This window comes from Rana temporaria, chromosome 10, assembly GCF_905171775.1.
Source record: "Rana temporaria chromosome 10, aRanTem1.1, whole genome shotgun sequence".
Lineage (NCBI taxonomy): Eukaryota > Metazoa > Chordata > Amphibia > Anura > Ranidae > Rana > Rana temporaria.
In genome coordinates, this window is record NC_053498.1 from 153401967 (window position 1) to 153417742 (window position 15776).

A 15776-nucleotide genomic window follows, 5' to 3' on the forward strand; every position below is an offset into this window, starting at 1 on the left:
TCCATAGGATAACAAGAAGGGGTGCGAGACCTCCATAGGATAACAAGAAGGTCTGCGAGACCTCCATAGGATAACAAGTAGGGGTGCGAGACCTCCATAGGATAACAAGAAGGGGTGTGAGACCTCCATAGGATAACAAGAAGGGGTGTGAGACCTCCATAGGATAACAAGAAGGTCTGCGAGACCTCCATAGGATAACAAGTAGGGGTGCGAGACCTCCATAGGATAAGAAGGGGTGTGAGACCTCCATAGGATAACAAGAAGGGGTGCGAGACCTCCATAGGATAACAAGAAGGTCTGCGAGACCTCCATAGGATAACAAGTAGGGGTGCGAGACCTCCATAGGATAACAAGAAGGGGTGTGAGACCTCCATAGGATAACAAGAAGGGGTGTGAGACCTCCATAGGATAACAAGAAGGGGTGTGAGACCTCCATAGGATAACAAGAAGGTCTGCGAGACCTCCATAGGATAACAAGTAGGGGTGCGAGACCTCCATAGGATAAGAAGGGGTGTGAGACCTCCATAGGATAACAAGAAGGGGTGTGAGACCTCCATAGGATAACAAGAAGGGGTGTGAGACCTCCATAGGATAACAAGAAGGGGTGTGAGACCTCCATAGGATAACAAGAAGGGGTGCGAGACCTCCATAGGATAACAAGAAGGTCTGCGAGACCTCCATAGGATAACAAGTAGGGGTGCGAGACCTCCATAGGATAAGAAGGGGTGTGAGACCTCCATAGGATAACAAGAAGGGGTGTGAGACCTCCATAGGATAACAAGAAGGGGTGAGAGACCTCCATAGGATAACAAGAAGGGGTGTGAGACCTCCATAGGATAACAAGAAGGGGTGCGAGACCTCCATAGGATAACAAGAAGGTCTGCGAGACCTCCATAGGATAACAAGTAGGGGTGCGAGACCTCCATAGGATAAGAAGGGGTGTGAGACCTCCATAGGATAACAAGCAGGGGTGTGAGACCTCCATAGGATAACAAGAAGGGGTGTGAGACCTCCATAGGATAAGAAGGGGTGTGAGACCTCCATAGGATAACAAGAAGGGGTGTGAGACCTCCATAGGATAACAAGAAGGGGTGTGAGACCTCCATAGATAACAAGAAGGGGTGTGAGACCTCCATAGGATAACAAGGGGTGTGAGACCTCCATAGGATAACAAGAAGGGGTGTGAGACCTCCATAGGATAACAAGAAGGGGTGTGAGACCTCCATAGGATAACAAGAAGGGGTGCGAGACCTCCATAGGATAACAAGAAGGGGTGTGAGACCTCCATAGATAACAAGAAGGGGTGTGAGACCTCCATAGGATAACAAGAAGGGGGTGTGAGACCTCCATAGGATACCAAGAAGGGGGTGTGAGACCTCCATAGGATAACAAGAAGGGTGTGAGACCTCCATAGGATAACAAGAAGGGGGTGTGAGACCTCCATAGGATAACAAGAAGGGGTGCGAGACCTCCATAGGATAACAAGAAGGGGTGTGAGACCTCCATAGGATAACAAGAAGGTCTGCGAGACCTCCATAGGATAACAAGAAGGGGTGTGAGACCTCCATAGGATAACAAGAAGGGGTGTGAGACCTCCATAGATAACAAGAAGGGGTGTGAGACCTCCATAGGATAACAAGGGGTGTGAGACCTCCATAGGATAACAAGAAGGGGTGTGAGACCTCCATTGGATAACAAGAAGGGGTGTGAGACCTCCATAGGATAACAAGAAGGGGTGTGAGACCTCCATAGGATAACAAGAAGGGGTGTGAGACCTCCATAGGATAACAAGGGGTGTGAGACCTCCATAGGATAACAAGAAGGGGTGTGAGACCTCCATAGGATAACAAGAAGGGGTGTGAGACCTCCATAGGATAACAAGAAGGGGTGTGAGACCTCCATAGGATAACAAAAAGGGGTGCGAGACCTCCATAGGATAACAAGAAGGGGTGTGAGACCTCCATAGGATAACAAGAAGGGGTGTGAGACCTCCATAGGATAACAAGAAGGGGTGTGAGACCTTCATAGGATAAGAAGGGGTGTGAGACCTCCATAGGATAAGAAGAAGGGGTGTGAGACCTCCATAGGATAACAAGAAGGGGTGTGAGACCTCCATAGGATAACAAGAAGGGGTGTGAGACCTCCATAGGATAACAAGAAGGGGTGCGAGACCTCCATAGGATAACAAGAAGGGGTGCGAGACCTCCATAGGATAACAAGAAGGGGTGTGAGACCTCCATAGGATAACAAGAAGGGGTGTGAGACCTCCATAGGATAACAAGAAGGGGTGTGAGACCTCCATAGGATAACAAGAAGGGGTGCGAGACCTCCATAGGATAACAAGAAGGGGTGCGAGACCTCCATAGGATAACAAGAAGGGGTGTGAGACCTCCATAGGATAACAAGAAGGGGTGTGAGACCTCCATAGGATAACAAGAAGGGGTGTGAGACCTCCATAGGATAACAAGAAGGGGTGTGAGACCTCCATAGGATAAGAAGGGGTGTGAGACCTCCATAGGATAACAAGAAGGGGTGTGAGACCTCCATAGGATAACAAGAAGGGGTGTGAGACCTCCATAGGATAACAAGAAGGGGTGTGAGACCTCCATAGGATAACAAGAAGGGGTGCGAGACCTCCATAGGATAACAAGAAGGGGTGTGAGACCTCCATAGGATAAGAAGGGGTGTGAGACCTCCATAGGATAACAAGAAGGGGTGTGAGACCTCCATAGGATAACAAGAAGGGGTGTACTGACTCCATAGGATAACAAGAAGGGGTGTGAGACCTCCATAGGATAACAAGAAGGGGTGTGAGACCTCCATAGGATAACAAGAAGGGGTGTGAGACCTCCATAGGATAACAAGAAGGGGTGTGAGACCTCCATAGGATAAGAAGAAGGGGTGTGAGACCTCCATAGGATAACAAGAAGGTCTGCGAGACCTCCATAGGATAACAAGAAGGGGTGTGAGACCTCCATAGGATAACAAGAAGGGGTGTGAGACCTCCATAGATAACAAGAAGGGGTGTGAGACCTCCATAGGATAACAAGGGGTGTGAGACCTCCATAGGATAACAAGAAGGGGTGTGAGACCTCCATAGGATAACAAGAAGGGGTGTGAGACCTCCATAGGATAACAAGAAGGGGTGTGAGACCTCCATAGGATAACAAGAAGGGGTGTGAGACCTCCATAGGATAACAAGAAGGGGTGTGAGACCTCCATAGGATAACAAGGGGTGTGAGACCTCCATAGGATAACAAGAAGGGGTGTGAGACCTCCATAGGATAACAAGAAGGGGTGTGAGACCTCCATAGGATAACAAGAAGGGGTGTGAGACCTCCATAGGATAACAAGAAGGGGTGTGAGACCTCCATAGGATAACAAAAAGGGGTGCGAGACCTCCATAGGATAACAAGAAGGGGTGTGAGACCTCCATAGGATAACAAGAAGGGGTGTGAGACCTCCATAGGATAACAAGAAGGGGTGCGAGACCTCCATAGGATAACAAGAAGGTCTGCGAGACCTCCATAGGATAACAAGAAGGGGTGTGAGACCTCCATAGGATAACAAGAAGGGGTGTGAGACCTCCATAGATAGCAAGAAGGGGTGTGAGACCTCCATAGGATAACAAGGGGTGTGAGACCTCCATAGGATAACAAGAAGGGGTGTGAGACCTCCATAGGATAACAAGAAGGGGTGTGAGACCTCCATAGGATAACAAGAAGGGGTGTGAGACCTCCATAGGATAACAAGAAGGGGTGTGAGACCTCCATAGGATAACAAGAAGGGGTGTGAGACCTCCATAGGATAACAAGGGGTGTGAGACCTCCATAGGATAACAAGAAGGGGTGTGAGACCTCCATAGGATAACAAGAAGGGGTGTGAGACCTCCATAGGATAACAAGAAGGGGTGTGAGACCTCCATAGGATAACAAGAAGGGGTGTGAGACCTCCATAGGATAACAAAAAGGGGTGTGAGACCTCCATAGGATAACAAAAAGGGGTGCGAGACCTCCATAGGATAACAAGAAGGGGTGTGAGACCTCCATAGGATAAGAAGGGGTGTGAGACCTCCATAGGATAACAAGAAGGGGTGTGAGACCTCCATAGGATAACAAGAAGGGGTGTGAGACCTCCATAGGATAACAAGAAGGGGTGTGAGACCTCCATAGGATAACAAGAAGGGGTGTGAGACCTCCATAGGATAACAAGAAGGGGTGTGAGACCTCCATAGGATAACAAGAAGGGGTGTGAGACCTCCATAGGATAAGAAGGGGTGTGAGACCTCCATAGGATAACAAGGGGTGTGAGACCTCCATAGGATAAGAAGAAGGGGTGCGAGACCTCCATAGGATAACAAGAAGGGGTGTGAGACCTCCATAGGATAAGAAGAAGGGGTGCGAGACCTCCATAGGATAACAAGAAGGGGTGCGAGACCTCCATAGGATAACAAGAAGGGGTGCGAGACCTCCATAGGATAACAAGAAGGGGTGCGAGACCTCCATAGGATAACAAGAAGGGGTGTGAGACCTCCATAGGATAACAAGAAGGGGTGTGAGACCTCCATAGGATAACAAGAAGGGGTGTGAGACCTCCATAGGATAACAAGAAGGGGTGTGAGACCTCCATAGGATAACAAGAAGGGGTGTGAGACCTCCATAGGATAACAAGAAGGGGTGTGAGACCTCCATAGGATAAGAAGGGGTGTGAGACCTCCATAGGATAAGAAGGGGTGTGAGACCTCCATAGGATAACAAGGGGTGTGAGACCTCCATAGGATAAGAAGAAGGGGTGCGAGACCTCCATAGGATAACAAGAAGGGGTGTGAGACCTCCATAGGATAAGAAGAAGGGGTGCGAGACCTCCATAGGATAACAAGAAGGGGTGCGAGACCTCCATAGGATAACAAGAAGGGGTGCGAGACCTCCATAGGATAACAAGAAGGGGTGCGAGACCTCCATAGGATAACAAGAAGGGGTGTGAGACCTCCATAGGATAACAAGAAGGGGTGTGAGACCTCCATAGGATAACAAGAAGGGGTGTGAGACCTCCATAGGATAACAAGAAGGGGTGTGAGACCTCCATAGGATAAGAAGAAGGGGTGTGAGACCTCCATAGGATAACAAGAAGGGGTGCGAGACCTCCATAGGATAACAAGAAGGGGTGCGAGACCTCCATAGGATAACAAGAAGGGGTGTGAGACCTCCATAGGATAAGAAGAAGGGGTGTGAGACCTCCATAGGATGACAAGAAGGGGTGTGAGACCTCCATAGGATAACAAGAAAGGGTGCGAGACCTCCATAGGATAACAAGAAGGGGTGTGAGACCTCCATAGGATAACAAGAAGGGGTGTGAGACCTCCATAGGATAAGAAGAAGGGGTGTGAGACCTCCATAGGATAACAAGAAGGGGTGCAAGACCTCCATAGGATAACAAGAAGGGGTGCGAGACCTCCATAGGATAACAAGAAGGGGTGCGAGACCTCCATAGGATAACAAGAAGGGGTGCGAGACCTCCATAGGATAACAAGAAGGGGTGCGAGACCTCCATAGGATAACAAGAAGGGGTGTGAGACCTCCATAGGATAACAAGAAGGGGTGCGAGACCTCCATAGGATAACAAGAAGGGGTGCGAGATCTCCATAGGATAACAAGAAGGGGTGTGAGACCTCCATAGGATAACAAGAAGGGGTGTGAGACCTCCATAGGATAACAAGAAGGGGTGCAAGACCTCCATAGGATAACAAGAAGGGGTGTGAGACCTCCATAGGATAACAAGAAGGGGTGTGAGACCTCCATAGGATAAGAAGAAGGGGTGTGAGACCTCCATAGGATAACAAGAAGGGGTGCGAGACCTCCATAGGATAACAAGAAGGGGTGTGAGACCTCCATAGGATAACAAGAAGGGGTGTACTGACTCCATAGGATAACAAGAAGAGGTGCGAGACCTCCATAGGATAACAAGAAGGGGTGTGAGACCTCCATAGGATAACAAGAAGGGGTGTGAGACCTCCATAGGATACCAAGAAGGGGTGTGAGACCTCCATAGGATGATAAGAAGGGGTGTGAGACCTCCATAGGATGATAAGAAGGGGTGTGAGACCTCCATAGGATAACAAGAAGGGGTGTGAGACCTCCATAGGATAACAAGAAGGGGTGTGAGACCTCCATAGGATAACAAGAAGGGGTGTGAGACCTCCATAGGATAACAAGAAGGGGTGTGAGACCTCCATAGGATAAGAAGGGGTGTGAGACCTCCATAGGATAACAAGAAGGGGTGTGAGACCTCCATAGGATAACAAGAAGGGGTGTGAGACCTCCATAGGATAACAAGAAGGGGTGCGAGACCTCCATAGGATAACAAGAAGGGGTGCGAGACCTCCATAGGATAACAAGAAGGGGTGCGAGACCTCCATAGGATAACAAGAAGGGGTGCGAGACCTCCATAGGATAACAAGAAGGGGTGCGAGACCTCCATAGGATAACAAGAAGGGGTGTGAGACCTCCATAGGATAACAAGAAGGGGTGTGAGACCTCCATAGGATAAGAAGAAGGGGTGTGAGACCTCCATAGGATAACAAGAAGGGGTGCAAGACCTCCATAGGATAACAAGAAGGGGTGCGAGACCTCCATAGGATAACAAGAAGGGGTGCGAGACCTCCATAGGATAACAAGAAGGGGTGCGAGACCTCCATAGGATAACAAGAAGGGGTGCGAGACCTCCATAGGATAACAAGAAGGGGTGCGAGACCTCCATAGGATAACAAGAAGGGGTGCGAGACCTCCATAGGATAACAAGAAGGGGTGTACTGACTCCATAGGATAACAAGAAGGGGTGCGAGACCTCCATAGGATAACAAGAAGGGGTGTACTGACTCCATAGGATAACAAGAAGGGGTGTGAGACCTCCATAGGATAACAAGAAGGGGTGTGAGACCTCCATAGGATAACAAGAAGGGGTGCGAGACCTCCATAGGATAACAAGAAGGGGTGCGAGACCTCCATAGGATAACAAGAAGGGGTGCGAGACCTCCATAGGATAACAAGAAGGGGTGTGAGACCTCCATAGGATAACAAGAAGGGGTGTGAGACCTCCATAGGATAACAAGAAGGGGTGTGAGACCTCCATAGGATAACAAGAAGGGGTGTGAGACCTCCATAGGATAACAAGAAGGGGTGCGAGACCTCCATAGGATAACAAGAAGGGGTGTGAGACCTCCATAGGATAACAAGAAGGGGTGTGAGACCTCCATAGGATAAGAAGAAGGGGTGTGAGACCTCCATAGGATAAGAAGAAGGGGTGTGAGACCTCCATAGGATAAGAAGAAGGGGTGTGAGACCTCCATAGGATAAGAAGAAGGGGTGTGAGACCTCCATAGGATAACAAGAAGGGGTGTGAGACCTCCATAGGATAACAAGAAGGGGTGTGAGACCTCCATAGGATAACAAGAAGGGGTGTGAGACCTCCATAGGATAACAAGAAGGGGTGTGAGACCTCCATAGGATAACAAGAAGGGGTGTGAGACCTCCATAGGATAACAAGAAGGGGTGTGAGACCTCCATAGGATAACAAGAAGGGGTGTGAGACCTCCATAGGATAACAAGAAGGGGTGTGAGACCTCCATAGGATAACAAGAAGGGGTGTGAGACCTCCATAGGATAACAAGAAGGGGTGTGAGACCTCCATAGGATAACAAGAAGGGGTGTGAGACCTCCATAGGATAACAAGAAGGGGTGTGAGACCTCCATAGGATAACAAGAAGGGGTGTGAGACCTCCATAGGATAACAAGAAGGGGTGTGAGACCTCCATAGGATAACAAGAAGGGGTGCGAGACCTCCATAGGATAACAAGAAGGGGTGCGAGACCTCCATAGGATAACAAGAAGGGGTGCGAGACCTCCATAGGATAACAAGAAGGGGTGCGAGACCTCCATAGGATAACAAGAAGGGGTGCGAGACCTCATTGGATAACAAGAAGGGGTGCGAGACCTCCATAGGATAACAAGAAGGGGTGCGAGACCTCCATAGGATAACAAGAAGGGGTGCGAGACCTCCATAGGATAACAAGAAGGGGTGCGAGACCTCCATAGGATAACAAGAAGGGGTGCGAGACCTCCATAGGATAACAAGAAGGGGTGCGAGACCTCCATAGGATAAGAAGAAGGGGTGTGAGACCTCCATAGGATAAGAAGAAGGGGTGTGAGACCTCCATAGGATAACAAGAAGGGGTGCGAGACCTCCATAGGATAACAAGAAGGGGTGCGAGACCTCCATAGGATAACAAGAAGGGGTGCGAGACCTCCATAGGATAACAAGAAGGGGTGCGAGACCTCCATAGGATAACAAGAAGGGGTGTGAGACCTCCATAGGATAACAAGAAGGGGTGTGAGACCTCCATAGGATAACAAGAAGGGGTGTGAGACCTCCATAGGATAACAAGAAGGGGTGCGAGACCTCCATAGGATAACAAGAAGGGGTGCGAGACCTCCATAGGATAACAAGAAGGGGTGCGAGACCTCCATAGGATAACAAGAAGGGGTGTGAGACCTCCATAGGATAAGAAGGGGTGTGAGACCTCCATAGGATAAGAAGAAGGGGTGTGAGACCTCCATAGGATAACAAGAAGGGGTGTGAGACCTCCATAGGATAACAAGAAGGGGTGTGAGACCTCCATAGGATAACAAGAAGGGGTGTGAGACCTCCATAGGATAACAAGAAGGGGTGTGAGACCTCCATAGGATAACAAGAAGGGGTGTGAGACCTCCATAGGATAACAAGAAGGGGTGTGAGACCTCCATAGGATAACAAGAAGGGGTGTGAGACCTCCATAGGATAAGAAGGGGTGTGAGACCTCCATAGGATAACAAGAAGGGGTGTGAGACCTCCATAGGATAAGAAGGGGTGTGAGACCTCCATAGGATAACAAGAAGGGGTGCGAGACCTCCATAGGATAACAAGAAGGGGTGCGAGACCTCCATAGGATAACAAGAAGGGGTGCGAGACCTCCATAGGATAACAAGAAGGGGTGCGAGACCTCCATAGGATAACAAGAAGGGGTGCGAGACCTCCATAGGATAACAAGAAGGGGTGTGAGACCTCCATAGGATAAGAAGAAGGGGTGCGAGACCTCCATAGGATAACAAGAAGGGGTGCGAGACCTCCATAGGATAACAAGAAGGGGTGTGAGACCTCCATAGGATAACAAGAAGGGGTGCGAGACCTCCATAGGATAACAAGAAGGGGTGCGAGACCTCCATAGGATAACAAGAAGGGGTGCGAGACCTCCATAGGATAACAAGAAGGGGTGCGAGACCTCCATAGGATAACAAGAAGGGGTGCGAGACCTCCATTGGATAACAAGAAGGGGTGTGAGACCTCCATAGGATAACAAGAAGGGGTGTGAGACCTCCATAGGATAACAAGAAGGGGTGCGAGACCTCCATAGGATAACAAGAAGGGGTGCGAGACCTCCATAGGATAACAAGAAGGGGTGCGAGACCTCCATAGGATAACAAGAAGGGGTGTGAGACCTCCATAGGATAACAAGAAGGGGTGTGAGACCTCCATAGGATAACAAGAAGGGGTGTGAGACCTCCATAGGATAACAAGAAGGGGTGTGAGACCTCCATAGGATAACAAGAAGGGGTGCGAGACCTCCATAGGATAACAAGAAGGGGTGCGAGACCTCCATAGGATAACAAGAAGGGGTGTGAGACCTCCATAGGATAACAAGAAGGGGTGCGAGACCTCCATAGGATAACAAGAAGGGGTGCGAGACCTCCATAGGATAACAAGAAGGGGTGCGAGACCTCCATAGGATAACAAGAAGGGGTGTGAGACCTCCATAGGATAACAAGAAGGGGTGTGAGACCTCCATAGGATAACAAGAAGGGGTGCGAGACCTCCATAGGATAACAAGAAGGGGTGCGAGACCTCCATAGGATAACAAGAAGGGGTGCGAGACCTCCATAGGATAACAAGAAGGGGTGCGAGACCTCCATAGGATAACAAGAAGGGGTGTGAGACCTCCATAGGATAACAAGAAGGGGTGTGAGACCTCCATAGGATAACAAGAAGGGGTGCGAGACCTCCATAGGATAACAAGAAGGGGTGTGAGACCTCCATAGGATAACAAGAAGGGGTGTGAGACCTCCATAGGATAACAAGAAGGGGTGTGAGACCTCCATAGGATAACAAGAAGGGGTGTGAGACCTCCATAGGATAACAAGAAGGGGGGCGAGACCTCCATAGGATAACAAGAAGGGGTTAATTCCTAAATCCCCCCCCCACCCCAGTGTTCAGCTAATCCAATGGTCCAGGTCCAGGAAAAAGTGCTGACAGGATAGTGACTCCACCAAACAATGACACTGCCGCTTACCAGATGGATGTGATCTCTAATTATAGGAGATCAATATGTGCATATGGTTGATATCCCAGCCTGGGGTCTCTATTGGTCGCATAAATCCCTCAGTGTAGTTCAATATTGCTGTAATGGTCACCACCGTTTACGACATTCCCATTCCATCGCCCACGTCAGCTTATCCGACAGTCCGACAGACACGATCCATTCCATTTCCCAGAATAACCGAGACACAAGCTCTCAGGTTTCAAAATGTATGAACACTTTTAATGGTATCTTAGCTTTCTTATATACAGTACAAGCATGTTAGTTAATCACAGGGACAAAGGAACTCTCCACCCCCAACATCACACAATGGGGCTTCAGTACACATTCAGATGGGCTAATTACTAATCATCCCCCAGACGTCCCGTCCCTGCATTAGAGGGGTTAATTACTACAGCTTGACAAGTTCCCCTCACCTGTTACACAAAACACATTCCTTTTAATAAACATAATTGACATGCTAATTCCCGACCCTGAAAGGAGACATGTGACTCTTCAGACTTAGTTAGCATCACACAATGGAATGTCTTTCAGGAGCAGACGCAATTAACACCACAAAAGCACGTGTTCCCCCATCGAATGAAAACACTCCATTTGGAGTCAGACTTTACCAACCTGTAACATGTCCAGATCTCCTGAAAAGCATGAATTATCAGTAATGTCCCATCTCATGTCACTTATCATTAATATTTCTCAGCCGTCTATGCCCAAAAGGGGCACAGGATGACCCTAGAGCCAAGAGTCATTAGTGACGCTGGCACAGGAGTACCCCCCATCCTCAAAGTCTCTGGGTGCCACGGGTCGTTACAATTGCATAGAAGATTTCTCAAACAATCCCGGATCCACCACATAAAAAATAAAGGAAGGGACCGGCAGAGCATAAAACCCTTAAACATGTAATAAGTGACATAAAAACGCACTTACATGGAAGAAGGGAGATAAGGCATAGAAAATACAATAGAGCCGGCTGGCTCTTCGATTCATTAGCCCGTAATCTTCCGGGTCTGGCGCGTAACGCGGTGACGTCAGAACGTCGTTCCTCCCCAACGTTTCGTCACTAGAGGGACGTGTTCAGGGGATACGGGCGGCGTTCTGATTCACCACTAATATACATACAATAGATGACACAGCCTCGTTGTGCGTCCCGAGAAGCCGCTAGAACGCCATCTTAACTACTGGAAAACAAGAATTAAACCCATATAAAATGAACTGACTGTAGGGGTGAGGGGTGTACTTACTTCTGTCACACCTTTGTCTGGGGGGGAGGGGATATTTGAGGACGGGTATTGTCATTTGGTAATGAGTCGGTTCTGATCCGGTGTCCCCGGTTCTGGGAGGGGGAGGGGATATTTGAGGACGGGTATTGTCATGTGGTAATGAGTTGGTTCTGATCCGGTGTCCCCGGTTCTGGGAGGGGGAGGGGATATTTGAGGACGGGTATTGTCATGTGGTAATGAGTCGGTTCTGATCCGGTGTCCCCGGTTCTGGGAGGGGATATTTGAGGACGGGTATTGTCATGTGGTAATGAGTCGGTTCTGATCCGGTGTCCCCGGTTCTGGGAGGGGGAGGGGATATTTGAGGACGGGTATTGTCATGTGGTAATGAGTGGGTTCTGATCCGGTGTCCCTGGTTCTGGGAGGGGGAGGGGATATTTGAGGACGGGTATTGTCATGTGGTAATGAGTCGGTTCTGATCCGGTGTCCCCGGTTCTGGGAGGGGGAGGGGATATTTGAGGATGGGTATTGTCATGTGGTAATGAGTCGGTTCTGATCCGGTGTCCCCGGTTCTGGGAGGGGGAGGGGATATTTGAGGACGGGTATTATCATGTGGTAATGAGTCGGTTCTGATCCGGTGTCCCCGGTTCTGGGAGGGGGAGGGGATATTTGAGGATGGGTATTGTCATGTGGTAATGAGTCGGTTCTGATCCGGTGTCCCCGGTTCTGGGAGGGGGAGGGGATATTTGAGGACGGGTATTGTCATGTGGTAATGAGTCGGTTCTGATCCGGTGTCCCCGGTTCTGGGAGGGGGAGGGGATATTTGAGGACGGGTATTATCATGTGGTAATGAGTCGGTTCTGATCCGGTGTCCCCGGTTCTGGGAGGGGGAGGGGATATTTGAGGATGGGTATTGTCATGTGGTAATGAGTCGGTTCTGATCCGGTGTCCCCGGTTCTGGGAGGGGGAGGGGATATTTGAGGACGGGTATTGTCATGTGGTAATGAGTCGGTTCTGATCCGGTGTCCCTGGTTCTGGGAGGGGGAGGGGATATTTGAGGACGGGTATTGTCATGTGGTAATGAGTCGGTTCTGATCCGGTGTCCCTGGTTCTGGGAGGGGGAGGGGATATTTGAGGACGGGTATTATCATGTGGTAATGAGTCGGTTCTGATCCGGTGTCCCTGGTTCTGGGAGGGGGAGGGGATATTTGAGGACAGGTATTGTCATGTGGTAATGAGTCGGTTCTGATCCGGTGTCCCCGGTTCTGGGAGGGGATATTTGAGGACGGGTATTATCATGTGGTAATGAGTCGGTTCTGATCCGGTGTCCCCGGGTTCTGGGAGGGGATATTTGAGGACGGGTATTGTCATGTGGTAATGAGTCGGTTCTGATCCGGTGTCCCCGGTTCTGGGAGGGGGAGGGGATATTTGAGGACGGGTATTGTCATGTGGTAATGAGTCGGTTCTGATCCGGTGTCCCCGGTTCTGGGAGGGGATATTTGAGGACGGGTATTGTCATGTGGTAATGAGTCGGTTCTGATCCGGTGTCCCCGGTTCTGGGAGGGGGAGGGGATATTTGAGGACGGGTATTGTCATGTGGTAATGAGTCGGTTCTGATCCGGTGTCCCCGGTTCTGGGAGGGGATATTTGAGGACGGGTATTGTCATGTGGTAATGAGTCGGTTCTGATCCGGTGTCCCCGGTTCTGGGAGGGGATATTTGAGGACGGGTATTGTCATGTGGTAATGAGTCGGTTCTGATCCGGTGTCCCCGGTTCTGGGAGGGGGAGGGGATATTTGAGGACGGGTATTGTCATGTGGTAATGAGTCGGTTCTGATCCGGTGTCCCCGGTTCTGGGGGGGAGGGGATATTTGAGGACGGGTATTGTCATGTGGTAATGAGTCGGTTCTGATCCGGTGTCCCCGGTTCTGGGAGGGGGAGGGGATATTTGAGGACGGGTATTATCATGTGGTAATGAGTCGGTTCTGATCCGGTGTCCCCGGTTCTGGGAGGGGGAGGGGATATTTGAGGACGGGTATTGTCATGTGGTAATGAGTCGGTTCTGATCCGGTGTCCCCGGTTCTGGGAGGGGGAGGGGATATTTGAGGACGGGTATTATCATGTGGTAATGAGTCGGTTCTGATCCGGTGTCCCCGGTTCTGGGAGGGGGAGGGGATATTTGAGGACGGGTATTGTCATGTGGTAATGAGTCGGTTCTGATCCGGTGTCCCCGGTTCTGGGAGGGGGAGGGGATATTTGAGGACGGGTATTGTCATGTGGTAATGAGTCGGTTCTGATCCGGTGTCCCCGGTTCTGGGAGGGGGAGGGGATATTTGAGGACGGGTATTGTCATGTGGTAATGAGTCGGTTCTGATCCGGTGTCCCCGGTTCTGGGAGGGGATATTTGAGGACGGGTATTGTCATGTGGTAATGAGTCGGTTCTGATCCGGTGTCCCCGGTTCTGGGAGGGGATATTTGAGGATGGGTATTGTCATGTGGTAATGAGTCGGTTCTGATCCGGTGTCCCCGGTTCTGGGAGGGGGAGGGGATATTTGAGGACGGGTATTATCATGTGGTAATGAGTCGGTTCTGATCCGGTGTCCCCGGTTCTGGGAGGGGGAGGGGATATTTGAGGACGGGTATTATCATGTGGTAATGAGTCGGTTCTGATCCGGTGTCCCCAGTTCTGGGAGGGGGAGGGGATATTTGAGGACGGGTATTGTCATGTGGTAATGAGTCGGTTCTGATCCGGTGTCCCCGGTTCTGGGAGGGGGAGGGGATATTTGAGGACGGGTATTATCATGTGGTAATGAGTCGGTTCTGATCCGGTGTCCCCGGTTCTGGGAGGGGGAGGGGATATTTGAGGACGGGTATTATCATGTGGTAATGAGTCGGTTCTGATCCGGTGTCCCCGGTTCTGGGAGGGGGAGGGGATATTTGAGGACGGGTATTGTCATTTGGTAATGAGTCGGTTCTGATCCGGTGTCCCCGGTTCTGGGAGGGGGAGGGGATATTTGAGGACGGGTATTGTCATGTGGTAATGAGTCGGTTCTGATCCGGTGTCCCCGGTTCTGGGAGGGGGAGGGGATATTTGAGGACGGGTATTATCATGTGGTAATGAGACGGTTCTGATCCGGTGTCCCCGGTTCTGGGAGGGGGAGGGGATATTTGAGGACGGGTATTGTCATGTGGTAATGAGTCGGTTCTGATCCGGTGTCCCCGGTTCTGGGAGGGGGAGGGGATATTTGAGGACGGGTATTATCATGTGGTAATGAGTCGGTTCTGATCCGGTGTCCCCGGGTTCTGGGAGGGGGAGGGGATATTTGAGGACGGGTATTGTCATGTGGTAATGAGTCGGTTCTGATCCGGTGTCCCCGGTTCTGGGAGGGGGAGGGGATATTTGAGGACGGGTATTGTCATGTGGTAATGAGTCGGTTCTGATCCGGTGTCCCCGGTTCTGGGAGGGGGAGGGGATATTTGAGGACGGGTATTGTCATGTGGTAATGAGTCGGTTCTGATCCGGTGTCCCCGGTTCTGGGAGGGGGAGGGGATATTTGAGGACGGGTATTGTCATGTGGTAATGAGTCGGTTCTGATCCGGTGTCCCTGGTTCTGGGAGGGGATATTTGAGGACGGGTATTGTCATGTGGTAATGAGTCGGTTCTGATCCGGTGTCCCTGGTTCTGGGAGGGGGAGGGGATATTTGAGGACGGGTATTATCATGTGGTAATGAGTCGGTTCTGATTCGGTGTCCCTGGTTCTGGGAGGGGGAGGGGATATTTGAGGACAGGTATTGTCATGTGGTAATGAGTTGGTTCTGATCCGGTGTCCCCGGGTTCTGGGAGGGGGAGGGGATATTTGAGGACGGGTATTGTCATGTGGTAATGAGTCGGTTCTGATCCGGTGTCCCCGGTTCTGGGAGGGGGAGGGGATATTTGAGGACGGGTATTGTCATGTGGTAATGAGTCGGTTCTGATCCGGTGTCCCCGGTTCTGGGAGGGGATATTTGAGGACGGGTATTGTCATGTGGTAATGAGTCGGTTCTGATCCGGTGTCCCCGGTTCTGGGAGGGGATATTTGAGGACGGGTATTGTCATGTGGTAATGAGTCGGTTCTGATCCGGTGTCCCCGGTTCTGGGAGGGGATATTTGAGGACGGG

At 50.4% G+C, this 15776-nt stretch overlaps 1 protein-coding gene across 1 annotated transcript in view; it reads left to right on the plus strand.

The window, feature by feature from the left end:
* The window catches only part of VPS13D (vacuolar protein sorting 13 homolog D), a 335026-nt gene that overhangs the window by 146034 nt on the left and 173216 nt on the right, over positions 1 to 15776 (plus strand). The gene's annotated exons all lie outside the window — the stretch shown is intronic.